Raw genomic sequence first — 17,347 nt, forward strand, 5'->3', positions numbered from 1 at the left:
TATAGATCAATGGAACAGGATAGAAAGCCCAGAGATAACCCCACGCACATATGGTCACCTTATTTTTGATAAAGGAGGCAAGAATATACAAAGGAGAAAAGACAGTTTCTTCAGTAAGTGGTGCTGAGAAAACTGGACAGCTACATGTAAAAGAATGAAAATAGACCACTCCCTAACACCATACACAAAAATTAACTCAAAATGGATTAAAGACCTAAATCTAAGGGCAGACACTATAAAACTCTTAGAGGAAAACATAGGCAGACACTCTATGACATAAATCAAAGCAAGATCCTTTTTGACCCACCTCCTAGAGAAATGGAAATAAAAACAAAAATAAACAAATGGGACCTAATGAAACTTAAAAGCTTTTGCACAGCAAAGGAAACCATAAACAAGACGAAAAGACAACCTTCAGAATGGGAGAAAATATTTGCAAATGAAGCAACAGACAAAGGATTAATCTCCAAAATTTATAAGCAGCACATGCAGCTCAATATCAAAAAAACAAACAATCCAATCCAAAAATGGGCAGAAGACCTAAATAGACATTTCTCCAAAGAAGATATACAGATTGCCAACAAACACATGAAAGGATGCTCAACATCATTAATCATTAGAGAAATGCAAATCAAAACTACAATGAGGTATCACCTCACACCAGTCAGAATGGCCATCATCAAAAAATCTACAAACAATAAATGCTGGAGAGGGTGTGGAGAAAAGGGAACCCTCTTGCACTGTTGGTGGGAATGTAAATTGATACTGCCACTATGGAGAACAGTATGGAGGTTCCTTAAAAAACTAAAAATAGAACTACCATATGACCCAGCAATCCCACTACTGGGCATATACCCAGAGAAAACTGTAATTTAAAAACACACATGCACCCCAATGTTCACTGCAGCAGTACTTATAATAGTCAGGACACGGAAGCAACCTAAATGCCCATGGACAGACGAATGGATAAAGAAGATGTTGTACATATATACAAAGGAAAGAAATTGGTCATTTGTAGAGATGTGGATGGATCTAGAGACGGTCATACAGAGTGAAGTAAGTCAGAAAGAGAAAAACAAATATCGTATATTAACATATATATGTGGAAGCTAGAAAAATGGTACAGATGAACTGGTTTGCAGGGCAGAAATTGAGACACAGATGTAGAGAACAAATGTATGGACACCAAGGGGGGATACATACATTTGGTATGTATGTGGTGGTGGTGGTGTGATGAATTGGGAGATTGGGTTTGACATATATACACTAATATGTATAAAATGGATAACTAATGAGAACCTGATGTATAAAAATTAAAATTAAATTAAAGAGAAAAAATAAATTCTTCCTACAAAGAAAATTCCAGGTCCAGATGCCTTAACTGGTGAATTCTATTAATCATTAAGCAAGAACTAACAGTGATTCTTCACAAACTCTTTTTAAAAATAGAGGAAAGGGGCTTCCCTGGTGGCACAGTGGTTGGGGGTCGTCCGCCTGCCGATGTGGGGGACGCGGGTTTGTGCCCCGGTCCGGGTAGATCCCACGTGCCGCAGAGCGGCTGGGCCCGTGAGCCATGGCCGCTGAGCCTGTGCATCTGGAGCCTGTGATCCGCAACAGGAGAAGCCGCAGCGGTGAGAGGCCCACGTATCGCAAAAAAATAAATAAATAAAATAAAAAATAAAAATAGAGGAAGGAATACTCCCTAACTTATTTTGTAAGGCAACATTACTCTAATACCAAAACCAAAGATACCACAAGAAAACTGTGAACTAATATCCCTCATAAATACTAACATAAAAATAATCAACAAAATATTAGCAACTCAAATTCTGAAATATATATTATAAATACTATATCATGTTCTTCCCCAGTGGCACAGTGGGTAAGAATCCACCTGCCAGTGCAGGGGACACAGGTTTAGCCCTGGTCTGGGAAGATCCCACATGCTGTGGAGCAACTAAGCCCATGCGCCACAACTACTGAGACTGCACTCTAGAGCCTGTGAGCCACAACTACTGAGCCCACGTGCCACAACTACTGAAGCCCGCACACCTAGTACCTGTGCTCCGCAACAAGAGAAGCCAACACAATGAGAAGCCTGCACACCGCAACAAAGAGTAGTTCTCCCCCGCTCGCTGCAACTACAGAAAGCCTGTTGCGCAGCAATGAAGACCCAACACAGCTCCCCCCCAAATTAAATAAATTAATTAATTAAAATAAAATAAAATACTATATCATGATCAAGAAGGGTTTTTCCCAGGAATATAAGGTTGGATTAATATATAAAAATCAGCCACCATATTAACAGAATAAAAGAGAAAATCCATATGATCATCTCAATATATACAGAAAAAATACTGGCAAAATTCAACATTCATCATAATAAAAGCTCTCAGCAAACTCTGGATAGAAGGGAACTTCCTCAACCTAATAAAGAATCTATGAAAACCTATATCTAACACATTACTTAATGATGAAAGACCAAATGCTTTCTCCTGAAGATCTGTCAAGGATATTTACTCTGACCACTTCAATACTGTAGTGGGGGTCCTAGCCAGTGCAATAAGGAAAGAAAAAGAAATCAAAGCCATACAGACTTGAAAGAAAGAAGTAAAACTGAATTGACTTGTACACAATATGATTGTGAGCACAGAAAATTCTAAGGACTCTAAAAGAAAAAAATGAATTTATCAAAGTTGTGAGAAAAAGAGGTCAATTTAAAAATAATTCTAGGGCTTCCCTGGTGGCGCAGTGGTTGGAACTCTGCTTGCCAATGCAGGGGACACGGGTTCATGCCCCGGTCCGGGAAGATCCCACATGCCGCGGAGCGGCTGGTCCCGTGAGCTATGGCCACTGAGCCTGCACGTCCGGAGCCTGTGCTCCACAACGGGAGAGGCCACAACAGTGAGAGGCCCATGTACCACACACAAAAAAATTCTATTTCTATATATTAGCAAAAAAGTTGGAAATCAAGGTTTAAAAAACCATTTAGGAAAGATATCCCATGCTCTAGGATTAGAATAATTAACACTATTAAAATGGCCATACTACCCAAAACAATCTACAGGTTTAATGCAACCCCTATCAAATTACCCATGACATTTTCCACAGAACTAGAACAAATAATCTTAAAATTTATATGGAACCATAAAAGATGCAGAACTTCCAAAGCAATCCTGAGGAAAAAGAACAAAGCAGGAGGCACAACCCTCCCAGACTTCAGACAATACTGCAAAGCTACAGTAATCAAAACAGCCTAGTATTGGCACAAAAACAGACCTATGGATCAATGGAACAGAATAGAAAGCCCAGAAATAAACCCACACACATATGGTCAATTAATCTTCGACAAAGAAGGGAAGAATATACAATGGAGAAAAGATAGTCTCTTCAGCAAGTAGTGTTGGGAAAGCTGGACAGCCACATTTAAATTGATGAGTTTAGAACACACCCTCACACCATACACAAAGATAAACTCAAAATGGCTCAAAGTTTTAAATATAAGACATGACAACCATAAAACTCCTAGAAGAGAACACAGGCAAAACATTCTCTGACATAAATCATATCAATGTTTTCTTAAGTCAGTCTCCCAAGGCAATAGAAATAAAAGCAAAAATAAACAAATGGGACCTAATCAAACTTATAAGCTTGTGCACAACAAAGGAAACCATAAACAAAACAAAATGATAACCTACAGACTGGGAGAAAGTATCTGCAAGCAATGTGACCAAGGGCTTAATATCCAACATATACAAACAGCTCATACAACTCAATAACAAAAATACAAACAACTCAATCAAAAAGTGGGCAGAAGACCTAAACAGACATTTCTCCAAGGAAGACATACAGATGGTCAATAGGCACATGAAAAGATGCTCAACATAGCTAATTATTAGAGAAATGCAAATCAAAACTACAATGAGATACCACCTCACACCCGTCAGAATGGCCATCATTAAAAAGTTTACAGGGAGTTCCCTGCAAGTCCAGTGGTTAGGACTTGGTGCTCTCACTGCCAGGGGCCCGGGTTCAATCCCTGGTCTGCGAACTAAGCTCCCACAAGGAAAAATTAAAAGTTTACAAATAAGAAATGCTGGAGAGGGTGTGAAGAAAAGAGAACCTTCCTACACTGGTGGGAATGTAAACTGGTGCAGACACCATGGAGAGCAGTATGGAGGTTCCTCAGAAAACTAAAGTAGAGTTACCATATGATCCAGCAATTCCACTCCTGGGCATATAGCTGGACAAAACTACAATTCGAAAAGATACATGCATCCCAATGTTCACAGCAGCACTATTTACAGTAGCCAAGACATGGAAACAACCTAAATGTCCACTGATAGATAAGTAGATAAAGAAGATGTGGTACATATATATAATGGAATATTATCCAGCCATTAAAAAGAATGAAATAATGCCATTTGCAGCTACATGGATGGACCTAGAGATTATCATACTAAGCGAAGTAAATCAGAAAGAAAAAGACAAATACCATATGATATCACTTATATATGGAATCTAAAATATGACACAAATGAACTTATCTACAACACAAACAAACTCAAAGACATAGAAAACAGATTTGTGGTTGCTGGGGGCGGACGGTTGGATTGGGAGTTTGGGATTAGCAGATGCAAACTATTATATATAGAATGGATAAACAACAAGATCCTGTTGTATAGCATGGGGAACTATATTCAGTATCCTGTAATAAACCATAATGGAAAAGAATTAAAAATACCATTTAGGTAACATAAAAAATGAAATATTTATGGGGCTTCCCTGGTGGCGCAGTGGTTGAAAGTCCGCCTGCTGATGCAGGGGACACGGGTTCGTGCCCCGGTCGGGGAGGATCCCACATGCCGCGAAGCAGCTGGGCCCGTGAGCCATGGCCGCTGAGCCTGCGCGTCCGGAGCCTGCCCTCCACAACGGGAGCGGCCACAACAGCGAGAGGCCCGCGTACCGCGAAAAAAAAAAAAAAAAAAGAAATATTTATGGATAGATTGAACAAAACAGATGCAAAACAGCATGCTAAAAACTACAAAATATTGGTGAGAAAATTTTAAATATCTAAATAAACAGGTATATTATGATCATGGATTTGAATATAATATTGTTAAAGTGTCAATTCTCCCCCAAGTTGATCTATAGCGTTAATTCAATTCCAATCAAAATCTTAGCAGCCTTGGGACTTCCCTGATGGTCCCATAGTAAAGAATCCACCTTCCAATACAGGGGATGTGGGTTCCATCCCTGTCAGGGAACTAAGATCCCACATGCCATGGGGCAACTAAGCCCATGCGCCACAACTACTGAGCTCATGAGCCTCAACTAGAGAGCTCACGTGCTGCAAACTACAGAGCCCACACGCCCTGGAGCCTGTGCGCCACAACTAGAGAAGAGAAAACCCGCACGCCACAACTAGAGAGAAGCCCACACACGGCAGCGAAGAAGCCCACATGCTGAAATGTAAGATCCCGCATGCCGCAACTAAGACCCGACGCAGCCAAAAATAAATAATAAATATTAAATAAAAAGAATCTTAGCAGCCTTTTTTTTGTGTAGAAATGGACAAGCTAATTTTACACTTTGCATAGAAATGCAAAAGACCTCAAATATTCAAAACAACTTTTAAAAAGAGCAAAATCAGAGGACTTATATTACCTGATTTCAAGATTTACTACAGACCTATAATAAGACAGTGTAGGGCATAAATTTAGACATATATTAGACCAATGGAACAGAACTAATATTTCAGAAATAGACCCACATATATATGGTGAATTGATTTTTTTACAAATGTGCCAAGGTATTTCAATAGGGGAAAGAACAGTCTTTTCAACAAATGACAATGGAACAACAGGATATTGCAGGGCAGGGGGTGGGGGGGTGGGCGGGAAATGGATGAACATTTACCATTACCAAACATTTTACAAAAAATTAACTTGACATGGAGCATAGAACTAAATGTAAAAGACAGAACTATAAAATTTACGGAAGAAAATACAGGTGAAAAATTTCACAACTAGGAGTAAACAAAGATTTACTAAATAAAACACAATAGTAAAAAGTGTTAAAAAATTAATAAATTCATCTTTATGGTATTAAATTAAAGTTGGTCTTCATTAAAATTTCTGGACTGTGAAAACACCATTAATAACTTGCAAACACAAGCAACTGACTAGGAGAAAATATTTGCAATACATATATATGACAAATGACTTGCATCCAGAATATATCAATACAAAAACTCATAAATATTATAATAATCAAATTTTAAAAACAGGCAAATGATCCGCTGCTCAACATCACACAAAATAAATTAACAGTAATTTAAAAAACTATGTATGCAGTATTACTAGAGCACTGCCTACCCACTAGAATGGCTAAAATTAAAAACACTCACAATTCCAAGCGTGACAAAGATATGGAGTAGCTAGAACTCTTATTCATTGTTGGTGGGAATTAAAAATGGTACAACCACTTTTGAAAACAGTATGGCAGTTTCTTTTTTCTTTCTTTTTAAAAACATCTTTATTGAGAGATAATTTACATACCATAAAATTCAATCCTTTTAAGTGTACATTTCAATGGTTTTACTATATTCACATAGGGGGCAATTATCACCATGATCTAAGTTTAGAACATTTTCATCAACTTCATAACCATTAGCAGTCATTTCCCAACTTACTCCCCAAACCCAGCTTTAGGTAACCACCAATCTATTTTCTGTCTCTATAGATTTGCTTATTCTGGACATTTTAAATAAATGGAATCACACAACATGTAGTCTTTTGTGACTGGCTTCCTTCATTTTGCATATGTTTTCAAGAGTCATCCATGTTAGGGCTTCCCTGGTGGCGCAGTGCTTGAGAGTCCGCCTGCTGATGCAGGGGACACGGGTTCGTGGCCCGGTCCGGGAAGATCCCACATGCCGTGGAGCGCCTGGGCCCGTGAGCCATGGCCGCTGAGCCCGCGCGTCCAGAGCCTGTGCTCCGCAACGGGAGAGGCCACAACAGTGAGAGGCCTGCGTACCGCAAAAAAAAAAAAAAAAAAAAAAAAGAATCATCCATGTTGTAGCAGGTATCTGTACTTCATTCCTTTTTATGGCTGAAAAATATTCCATTGTATGTATGGATGTATCACATTTTGTTTACCCATTCAGTTGCTGGTTGCTTTGGTTGTTTTAGTTGTTTCTAGTTTTCAGTTATCATGAATAATGCTATTATGAATATTATTTGTATACAAGTCTTTGGGTGGACATATATTTTCATTTCTCTTTGGTAAACAGCTAGAAGTGTCACAATATGGATGAATCTCAGACACAACAGAGTTTATGTGAAATTCTATAAAAGACAAATCTAGGGACTTCCCTGGAGGTCCACTGGGTAGGACTCCGTGCTCCCAGTGCAAGGCACCCAGGTTCGATCCCTGGTCGAGGAACTAGATCCTGCATGCATGCCACAACTAAGAAGCCCCCATGCTGCAACTAAGAAGTCTGTGTGCTGCAATGAAGATCCCACGTGCTGCAACTAAGACCCAGTGCAGCCAAAATAAACAATAAATAAATTTTAAAAAGAAAAGACAAATCTAATCTATAGTGATAGAAATTACATCAGTGGTTGCCTAGGGCTCAGGTTTGCAGATAAGACTAACTGTAAAGGAGAGCTTTTATGAGTGATGGAAGTAAAATGTTCTGTATCTTTGTGGTGCTGATGATTACACAAATACGTTTTCTTATATGTTAATTACATCTCAATAAAGTTAAGTAAAAAGTTTAGTCCAGGAAATCATGACTAGGCAAAAAAAAAAAAAAAAAAAGTAGGGCCATGGCAGTAAACTTATGTCTTTTTTGGTCTTACCATTCCATTTTTGGTTGGGGCAAGAATGATTCCGACTGAAATATCAGTATCTATAAGCCAGGAGTTCCTAGTATTTCCACAAGGCCAAAGATTCCCCTCATTGTGCTACTCCTCCCTACCTCTCCATCCCTGGCAATCCTCCCTGACAAATTAAAGGGACTCCAGGTAGCAATCAACAGTGTTTGAAATAATTTTCAGCTGGGCAGTAGCCACATGAGGTTTCTTTAAGTGGGTGTACTGTAGATGCATCTTTGACAAACTCAAATCATTTGCCAAGCTCAGGAACTTATAGAGTCCTACCTTTACCAAGGACATCTAATGAAAGTTCCACTTTTGCCTTTTTTATGAAACTGAGGCAGGGGTGAAAGATATGAGACGATCATGGCTCTCCTTGTGGAAACTCACTCCAAATAAGGGTTATCAGCCAACCATTTACGGATTTATAATGAGGTATTTTTTCATTAGGGTACCTACAAACCTAAACCTTCTTAGGTTTATAAAAGGCTGGGGGATGCTGCTACAAGCACGCCAAATACATCAGCTGAGTGAGGTCTACAGGAGGGCACAGAAGCAAAGGTCTAAGCAAGAAATTAGTGATCCTGATTCTTATACTGTGAGGTCCTCAAGGGCATGTATGATGTTTGCATTTTTATATCCCCTGGCTTGGCACAGAGCAGAAACCTCTGTCCTTCTGTACAGAAAAGAAATAATCTGGGGGATGTGAAGCTGGGGCACCCATTCCTTGTCTTGCTGCACGAACCAAGGACACCCAGAAGCAGAGAATTCTTAGACAAAAGCAGGTTCTGAGAACTTCCTTGGGAGGCAAGAATTGATTCTTTTTCAGAACACTTTAGCTCAAAGTGGCTGAAAAAAAGAAAACAAGCCAACAGTACAGGAGCTAGAACAAATAGTAACCTGGTAACAAACTCATAGGCCTCATTTGAGTGAGCATCCTTCCCCTCCACTAGGGGCTTACAGTGACTTTCTATCCAAGATAACGTGAATATCTCTCCAGGGCACAATCATCCAATATAATTGTTTGGAAACAAGGATACAAAAGGTGGACACAAATCTCTTATGATAAAAAAGATGATGCCTTTTAAAAGATAACTCTTTCCTCTATACAGCCAACTTGTATATAATATGCAGAAGATTTTTTTCCCCTTTCTATTTTCCTCTCATATACTTCAGGACCAAACTCAATTTCAGAACCAATTTTTTAAATTAATTAATTAATTAGGCTGCTTTGGGTCTTCATTGCTGCGCACAGGCTTTCTCTAGTTGTGGCGAGCGGGGGCTACTCTTCGTTGCAGCGCACGGGCTTCTCATTGCGGTGGCTTCTCTTGTTGTGGAGCACGGGCTCGAGGCGTGCGGGCTTCAGTAGTTGTGGCACATGGGCTCAGTAGTCTTGGTTCGTGGGCTCTAGAGTGCAGGCTCAGTAGTTGAGCGCACAGGCTTAGCTGCTCCACAGCATGAGGGATCTTCCTGGACCAGGGCTCAGAACCCGTGTCTACTGCATTGGCAGGTGGATTCTTAATGACTGCGCCACCAGGGAAGTACCTTCAGAACCGATTTAAGTTGGCCAGTTCTCCAGTCCATCCATGTCTTTCAAGCCTGCTACCAAAGGGCTCTTGACTGCCCTGAAATTTATTGATCTGACAGGCTGGCTCTGCCTTTCAGAAAGGTTGACCAGATAATGAAACTCATAGTGGGTGACTCGTGAAAGGCCATCAGTTGGTTAAAGGAGTGGCGACAATGACTTTCTTTAATTTCCCTGGGTAGTTGCCCCACCTCCCTGACTTGATTTGGTTGAAGCCCTAGAAACCCCCTTGTTTCCAGGGGTGAAGCTTGTGAAGCTTTTCTTTGCACTAATTACAGATCCAACATGCCCAGGTCTTCACCCTGCACAAGCAAGGCATGCAATCACACCAAGAGGCAGCCAAGATAATAGCGGTGGGGGAACATGATACACATGTTTACCAAATATCGCATCAGGCCTTCTCCCTCTCTATGGCTTATTGCAGGCTGGACACTCCACCCAGCTGAAACCAAGAGGCAGATCTCTGTCCTCCCTACTTGAGCTTCCTTTTCTTGGAAATATATCACATCTCAGGGAGGGAAACAGAAAACACCGTCTCTCTGACAATATGATACGGGGTCTCTGCCTCACTGCCAGGCCTCACTTATCTATCCCTCCTTAAGAGACAAAATTCTTTAACAGAAATCCCATTTGTGGGCTATCCACAGTTTCCCTTCTAGCTGGGTGGGTCATTTTTAAGACTGTAACTTCTTTTTAAGCAGGGTCACTGTGAAAGGTCAAAGTGCTGTTATGGTACTTAGCAAAAACATCTCCAATTAACACAGCTTATAACAGAGATAACAGTTTGCATAGTGACACTTCTGGCCTCCAGTGTTACTATCACAGTGGCAAACCATACTCTTCCAAGCACACCTTATAGAGTTTTGAGCTACCTCCTGGGAGAGAGGTTGCAATGGAAATAAAACAAAAGTACACGAACATCTATTTGGAAGGAAGGAGGTGGCTAAAAAAACAAACTAAAGGGACTTCCCCTGGTGGTTCAGTGGTAAAGAATCCGCCTTCCAATGCAGGGGACGTGGGTTCAATCCCTGGTCAGGGAACTAAGAGCACATATGCCACAGTGCAACTAAGCCTGCATGCCACAATTACTGAGCCCACGTGCCTCAACTTGAGAGAGAAAACCCACACGCCACAACTAGAGAGAAGTCCACGCACCGCAAGGAAAGATCCTGCGTGCCACAACTAAGACCCAACACAGCCAAATAAATAAATAAACAAACTGAAGAGTGAAGTCCTACCTGTACATCTAGTAACTGGGATAAAGGGTCCTTCTTAGCTTAAACCAAGAAAGCAAGGGCTGCCGTCTCCTGTAACCTCTTGAAAAGCTGACTACTGGAGTTCCTATGAGCTCCAAAGCTACTCCTCTCATGCACTGCCAATGAAGCTTCACCGACAATGAAGCCTGACTGAGGAAGACCAGAAAGTTTATGTGATGGGCATTTCAAAATTCATGCTTAATTGAAGAAAATGCTGACAGTGGCAGACATGAATAATAAGCTGAGCTCTTCACCAGTGACCTCTGCATTCATCTAGCTTGGCTGTGGGACATTAATTTTGAATCTTAATTTTCCCTTTATTTTTTTAAACAAAATGGAACTACCACTTTAAAAATAATTAAAATTCAGTGTGCTACTTTTTTTGGTTTTGACCCACATAAATATATTATCTTTAAAAGAAATAAGTACATAAGAACTTTTTAAAAATTCGTCATCTTCCTTTGGTGTGTGGAAAAGCTTTATTTCTCATACTGACTTTTCTGACATGCTTGTATGGAATAAAGAGACTTTTCCCTCATTTATAAAGTTATCATACCATGCCAGGAGCCTCTACTTAGGCATTTCTGCCTAACTGGCAGGCAAACTCTCCAGGTCCCTGTTCAGTACTTTTTTTCCTTAACTGAATGGGCCGTTCCCAAACCAGGACCTTTCCCCACCCCTTAGGAACGAGCCCTGTTATCCCCATTCTCTCTGCTTCTCCCTGCACCTTCCTATCCTGACTTGCCTCTTCCTTCAGGATACTTGACAAACTCCAGTTATCTCAGGTGCTTTGGCCAATGAAAAGCTCAGACTTTGGTGTCAGACTGACCTACATTTACACTATGGCTTTACCACTAACAGCTGTGTGATTTTGAACAAATTACTTAAGTCTCTTTAGCATCGTCATCTATAAAATGACGACAACTGTACCTACCTCAAACAACTGATTAAAGAATTAATTACATAACCTAAGTAAAAGTGCCTAGCTCAGAAACTCCTAGTTGTTCCTTTCCTTTTATCTATTTGTGTCCTTTTTTAAATCCAAGATACTTTCTTCCCTATTCAGAGGAACTAAAATCCAGCTTTCTCCCCTGTCTCTGGTAGTGCAGCTTACCTCTTGGTCCAAGTAAGAGAGTGGACATCCTAGCAGCACATAATCAGCTGACCTTCTTAAGTGGACCTTCTCAAGATGCCCTATGTAACATAAAGTTGATTTCCAAGGTTTATTAGCAGCTGGTAGGAAAATCTCTCTGCCTCTGACTTTGTGTCTTTCTGCTTTGGTGAATCCAGTGAACAAATAACTCATATCAAACTTTTTCCTGCCAAATAGGTCAATTGAAATGTCAGAGTCTAGACAAAGACACCAAGAGAGGAAGGGTCAGACAGCCAATGCTTGTGTCACATGCTCGTACTCAGAGTTCCCACAGCAACCATCACTCAGTGTTATAGAGAGGCAGTGCAAAACTACAGGCTGTTGTACCAAAAAAACACAATGCCAAGTACGGGAAACTGAGTTACGGCTATCGTGAGAGTCTTAAATCTCAGCTCACCAGCATGTGTCTCTGCCAAGGCTGCCTTGCATGGTGGCCAAGGCCCTGTTTTAAGATGAGAAAACATCACAGGGGCTCTCAGAATGGGCTGCTCAGAGGACTCGATTGCCCTGGGAGGCAATATAGGTGGCTCCATGGGGAAAGTGACCCACACTCACCTCCTGCTCAGGAAGCCCCACCTCACAGCTTTACAGCCCCCTTCTCCCAGTCTTCCTCAACAACCAGTGGTATGCTGGAGCTGACTTACACATGCTTGGCCTGTGAGAGATGATTGTTAAATTTTCAAGCACTGTGAGAGCCACTTGGCTTCACACTGGTAGCCATGGTGGGAGCATTCACCCTCAGCACTACAAATCAGCCCCCTCCAACCACTCACCCCGCTACCAGTTATTAAACATTTACTAGCACCCCAAGGGCCAAGAAAGCTGAAGTACCAGGCTCCATTTTCCTCATAAGGCTTGAAGCTTTTAGGATATCTCCCCAAGATCTTTCTGTGCTTCCTCCTACATGTTCACAAGTAACGGGTGCCACCCAGACACCCTAACAACATTTTGTCCCACAAACTAGGGCTCTCCTCTTATTAGCAGTATCTCACTGTTCTCTGGGAAAATAAAGTTAGGTTTCGTTAGGATCTTTAAACACTCAGCAGTTATTTATAGTGGCTATTATCTTAGGATGAGGAGAAAAGCAAAAAGGGTTAGAAAGATGACTAACAGATGAAAATAAATACTCAGCTTCCAGTGCAACTTTCAATCAGATGTGAAGCATCTGATTTTTTTTCCCTAATTGACTTTAACCTACTCCTACAAATGAATGATTCTCTGTTTCATCATAATACTTTCAAAGATACCTCTTATAACATGACATTATACAGGGCCTCCTCTGAAACCAAAATCCAAAGCCTTAGTGAGAGTGGAGACTTGAAGAAATAATGGGAGGCATCTAGTGACACTGTCCTATAGTCCTGTGGCACATGGGGGTGCCAGCAGACCACCTTTGTGATCTTCCCGGAAAATCCCTAAATTTGTATGAAAAATTTTTAGCAAGCCCCTGGGCCACTTGGTTTAAAGGAATACCAGCTTCCAGATAGGTTTGCTCATGCTTAGATACAGAAAGTAGAATGGTAGTTGCCAGGGGCAAGGTGGAGGGCAGGAAAAGGGGAGTTGTTCAATACACAGAGTTTCAGTTTTTTGTTTTCTTTTTAAATTAATTAATTAATTTATTTTTGGCTGTGTTGGGTCTTTGTTGCTGCATGCAGGCTTTCTCTAGTTGCGGTGAGTGGGGGCTACTCTTTGTTGCAGTGCATGGGCTTCTCATTGTGGTGGCTTCTCTTGTTGCAGAGCACAGGCTCTAGGCGTGCAGGCTTCAGTAGTTGTGGCATGTGGGCTCAGTAGTTGTGGCTCGCGAGTCTAGAACATAGGCTCAGGAGTTCTGGTGCATGGGCTTAGTTGCTCCATGGCATGTGGGATCTTCCCAGTCCAGGGCTCGAACCCATGATAAATTGCACAACAATGTATATATTAACACTACTGTAGTGTACACTTAAGAGTGGTTAAGATGATAAATTTTGTTATGTGTTTTTTACCAGGACAAAAAAAGAGAGAGATAGGTTTGCTCAGTAGGTCTAATCATATGCCTAGTAGCATTGAGGCTGGCTCATGCTAGGCCTTTGAGATGAACGCTTGTGAACTGAATCAAAGGCAGTACAATTAGGACAGGGATGAGAGTCAGTGCACTAGGGTTTATGGAAGATGTGCTAACAATTTAAATGACTGAATCATATTTCTAAGGCATCCAGCCCCTGGGTGCCCTGGGACCCAAGGACAAGGCATAGAAACTCTGGGACTCTTCTCCACTCTTTCTGTCCTTTTCAGGTCCTGGCTTTGAGTACATTTTACAATCTGTGCCTCTCCATTTATCCAATTCCTACCTTTCTTCTTTCAAGGCCCAACTCACTTCTTCTCTCTTCCACATGGCCTTTCCTGACCACCACAACCTGCAGAGATCTTTCTCCAACAGGAACACACAGATCCTATTGCTAGTACTGGTCGGCTATTGATAATAAATTGCCTTAAGCCATCTTTTGCACTTACTCCATCCTTTGAGAACAAAGGCCCTTTATCATACCTCTGTATCCCTCAAATGCCTGGCTCAATCTAAAGCACAAAGCACTAAATGCTAAAATACTGATAGCTGAATGAAGGCTGAAGAAAGTAAAAGTGGGCCATTTACTTGTTTTCCAATGGGATATTTCAATGGCACAAAATTGGTCATAAGTATGACTGAAAGCTTAAGGAATCAGGTGCTCAGGGAAGGTTTTGACTTGAATCTTAAATTGCCACTATGTACTCTAGATATTCAGGGCTCTAGAGAATCTTCTGTAAAGTTCTGCTATGAATCCCTCTGTTGCCTATAAGGAAGTTAGAGCTGATATAAATCAATGTCATAGCATTTGCAAACCAAAACAAATAGTGAATAGTCTAAAAGGTGCTTAAGATCTTCAATGGGCATTTTCAAAGGTCTGATGGCTTTGGGGGCAAGGGAAGTATGAGGTACTAGTCAAGGCACCTAAGCCAGTGATTCTTTAAAAAGAAATATGTTGAAGGGGTCAAAGCCTGACTGAGACTTTTAAGAAAGATGGACCCTCTTCAAGAAAAAAAAAAAAAAAGGACATATGCATAATTTTACACAATTTCAGTGCGCAGTAATTTCCTAAAGCCTATTCTTGGACTTTGGGTTAAAAACCTGTGAGCCAGTATTCCAAAAAATTTCATGACAGATCTCGAGTGTAGACCCAATTCTAGTAGGATGCAGCCAGTAATAAAAAAGTCTTTTTCCTAATTTGAAAAGCAGGAATAAAGGACAGGGAGTATATAAGAGTTTAGGGTAGGACAGGATAGGGAGGAAAACCCCCTGAAGAGCTCTTCTATTGTAACATACTTATCTGCAGAGAGCACTGCATCATCAAGACAGTATATCCTCAAAGCATCCAAACCCAAGATTTAGTCTGGGGTCTAGAGTTTCTCTTAAATACCTTCCTTCCCCATTTATTTAGTACAAACAAAAGGGTCATTGGGATTTATCTATGAAAATGCCACAGGTTGTGTGACTCAGCTATCCTCGTGAGAGAATAAAAATCAGGGTGCGTGTCACTGGTAGGGATAGGGGCATACCAAATGATTCTACCAGCTAGTGACAGATGCTTACCAACAAGCCGTACTGAGAAGAGAAAGGAGCTAAATCTCAGCTGAGGGTGGGCAAGGGGCCTGAAGGACAGGTTTTATAAGATGTACTAAAGACAAGCAAACCCAGTAGGGAATAAACTGGGAGTAGTTTCACAGTTCTTGGAAAAGCAAGTTGTACCTTCTCTATAAACTTTATTCATAAAGATACATGAAATACAAAAAGCGGTCAAAGTGCCCTTACCAAACACCATATACAAAAAATTAATTCAAAATAGGTCAAAGACCTAAATGTAAGAGCTAAAACTATACAACTCTTAGAAGAAAACATAGGGGAAAAGTTTCATGACACTGGATTTAGTAATGATGACACCAGAAGTACAGGCAACCAAAGAACAGACAAACAGGACTTCATCAAAATTGAAAACTTGTTCATCAAGGGACACTGTCAACATAGTAAAAAGGCAACCCACAGAATGGGAGAAAATATTTGCAAATCACATGTCTGATGAAGGATAAATATCTAGAATAGATAAAGAATTCCTAAAACTCAACAACAAAAATCCAAACAACCCAATTAAAAAATGGGCAAGGGGCTTGAAGAGACATTTCTCCAAAGAAGATAAACAAATGGCCAGTAAACGCATAAAAAGATGCTCAACATTAATAATGATTAGGGAAATAAAAATCAGAACCATAATGAGACACTACTTCACCCCCATTAGGATGGCTATTATCAAAAAAATCAGAAAATGGGCTTCCCTGGTGGCGCAGTAGTTGAGAGTCCGCCTGCCAATGCAGGGGACACGGGTTCATGCCCCGGTCCGGGAAGATCCCACATGCCGCAGAGCAGCTGGGCCCGTGAGCCATGGCCGCTAAGCCTGCACGTCCGAAGCCTGTGCTCCACAACGGGAGAGGTCACAGCAGTGAGAGGCCCGCGTACCGCAAAAAAAAAAAAAATCAGAAAACAACCAGTGTTGACAAGGATGTGGAAAAATTGCAATGTAAAATGGTGCTGCCACTGTGGGAAACACTATGATGGCTTCTCAAAAAATTAAACATAGAATTAACTACCATTTGATCCAGCAGTCCCACCTCTGGGTATATACACAAAAGAACTGAAAGCAGGGACTCAAAACACCAACATTCATAGCAGCATTCTTCACAATAGTCAAAAGGTGGAAACAACCCAAATGTCCATCGATGGTTAGAAGGATAAACAAAATGTGCTATACACATACAATGGAATATTATTCAACTTTGAAACGAATGAAATTCTGATACATGCTACAACATGGACAAAACTTGAAGACATTTTGCTAAGAGAAATAAACCATATACAAAAGGACAAATATTGTATGATTCCACTTTCTGTGAGACCCCTAGAATAGTCAGGTACATGGAGACAAATAGTAGAATAGTGGTTACCAGGGGCTGGGGGTACAGGAAATGAGGAGTCATTGTTTAATGGGTTTAGGGTTTCAGCATGGAATGATGAAAAAGTTCTGGAGATGGACAGTAGTGATGGTTGCACAACAATGTGAATGCACTTAATGCCACTGAACTGTACACTTAAAAACTATTCAAATGGTAAATTTTATGCAGATTTTACCACAAACACACAAAAGGAGTCAAAACGAGCAAGCTTCACAATCAACTCCAGACAAATATGACACCTGTGTATACAAAATAAAAATGCACGCAGGGGCTTCCCTGGTGGTGCAGTGGTTGAGAGTCCGCCTGCCGATGCAGGGGACACGGGTTCGTGCCCTGGTCTGGGAAGATCCCACATGCCGCGGAGCGGCTGGGCCCGTGAGCCATGGCCACTGAGCCTGCGCGTCCGGAGCCTGTGTTCCGCGACGGGAGAGGCCACAACAGTGAGAGGCCCGCGTAC

General features: G+C 41.1%; 1 protein-coding gene across 8 annotated transcripts in view; it reads right to left on the reverse strand.

Moving 5' to 3' along the window:
- ARMH3 (armadillo like helical domain containing 3) overlaps positions 1–17,347 on the reverse strand; it is a 178,014-nt gene that overhangs the window by 12,661 nt on the left and 148,006 nt on the right. The window lies entirely within an intron of this gene.

This window comes from Delphinapterus leucas, chromosome 16 (assembly GCF_059928025.1).
Source record: "Delphinapterus leucas isolate spDelLeu-1000000601 "Yukka" chromosome 16, BTC_Dleu_Yukka2, whole genome shotgun sequence".
Taxonomy (NCBI): Eukaryota; Metazoa; Chordata; class Mammalia; order Artiodactyla; family Monodontidae; genus Delphinapterus; species Delphinapterus leucas.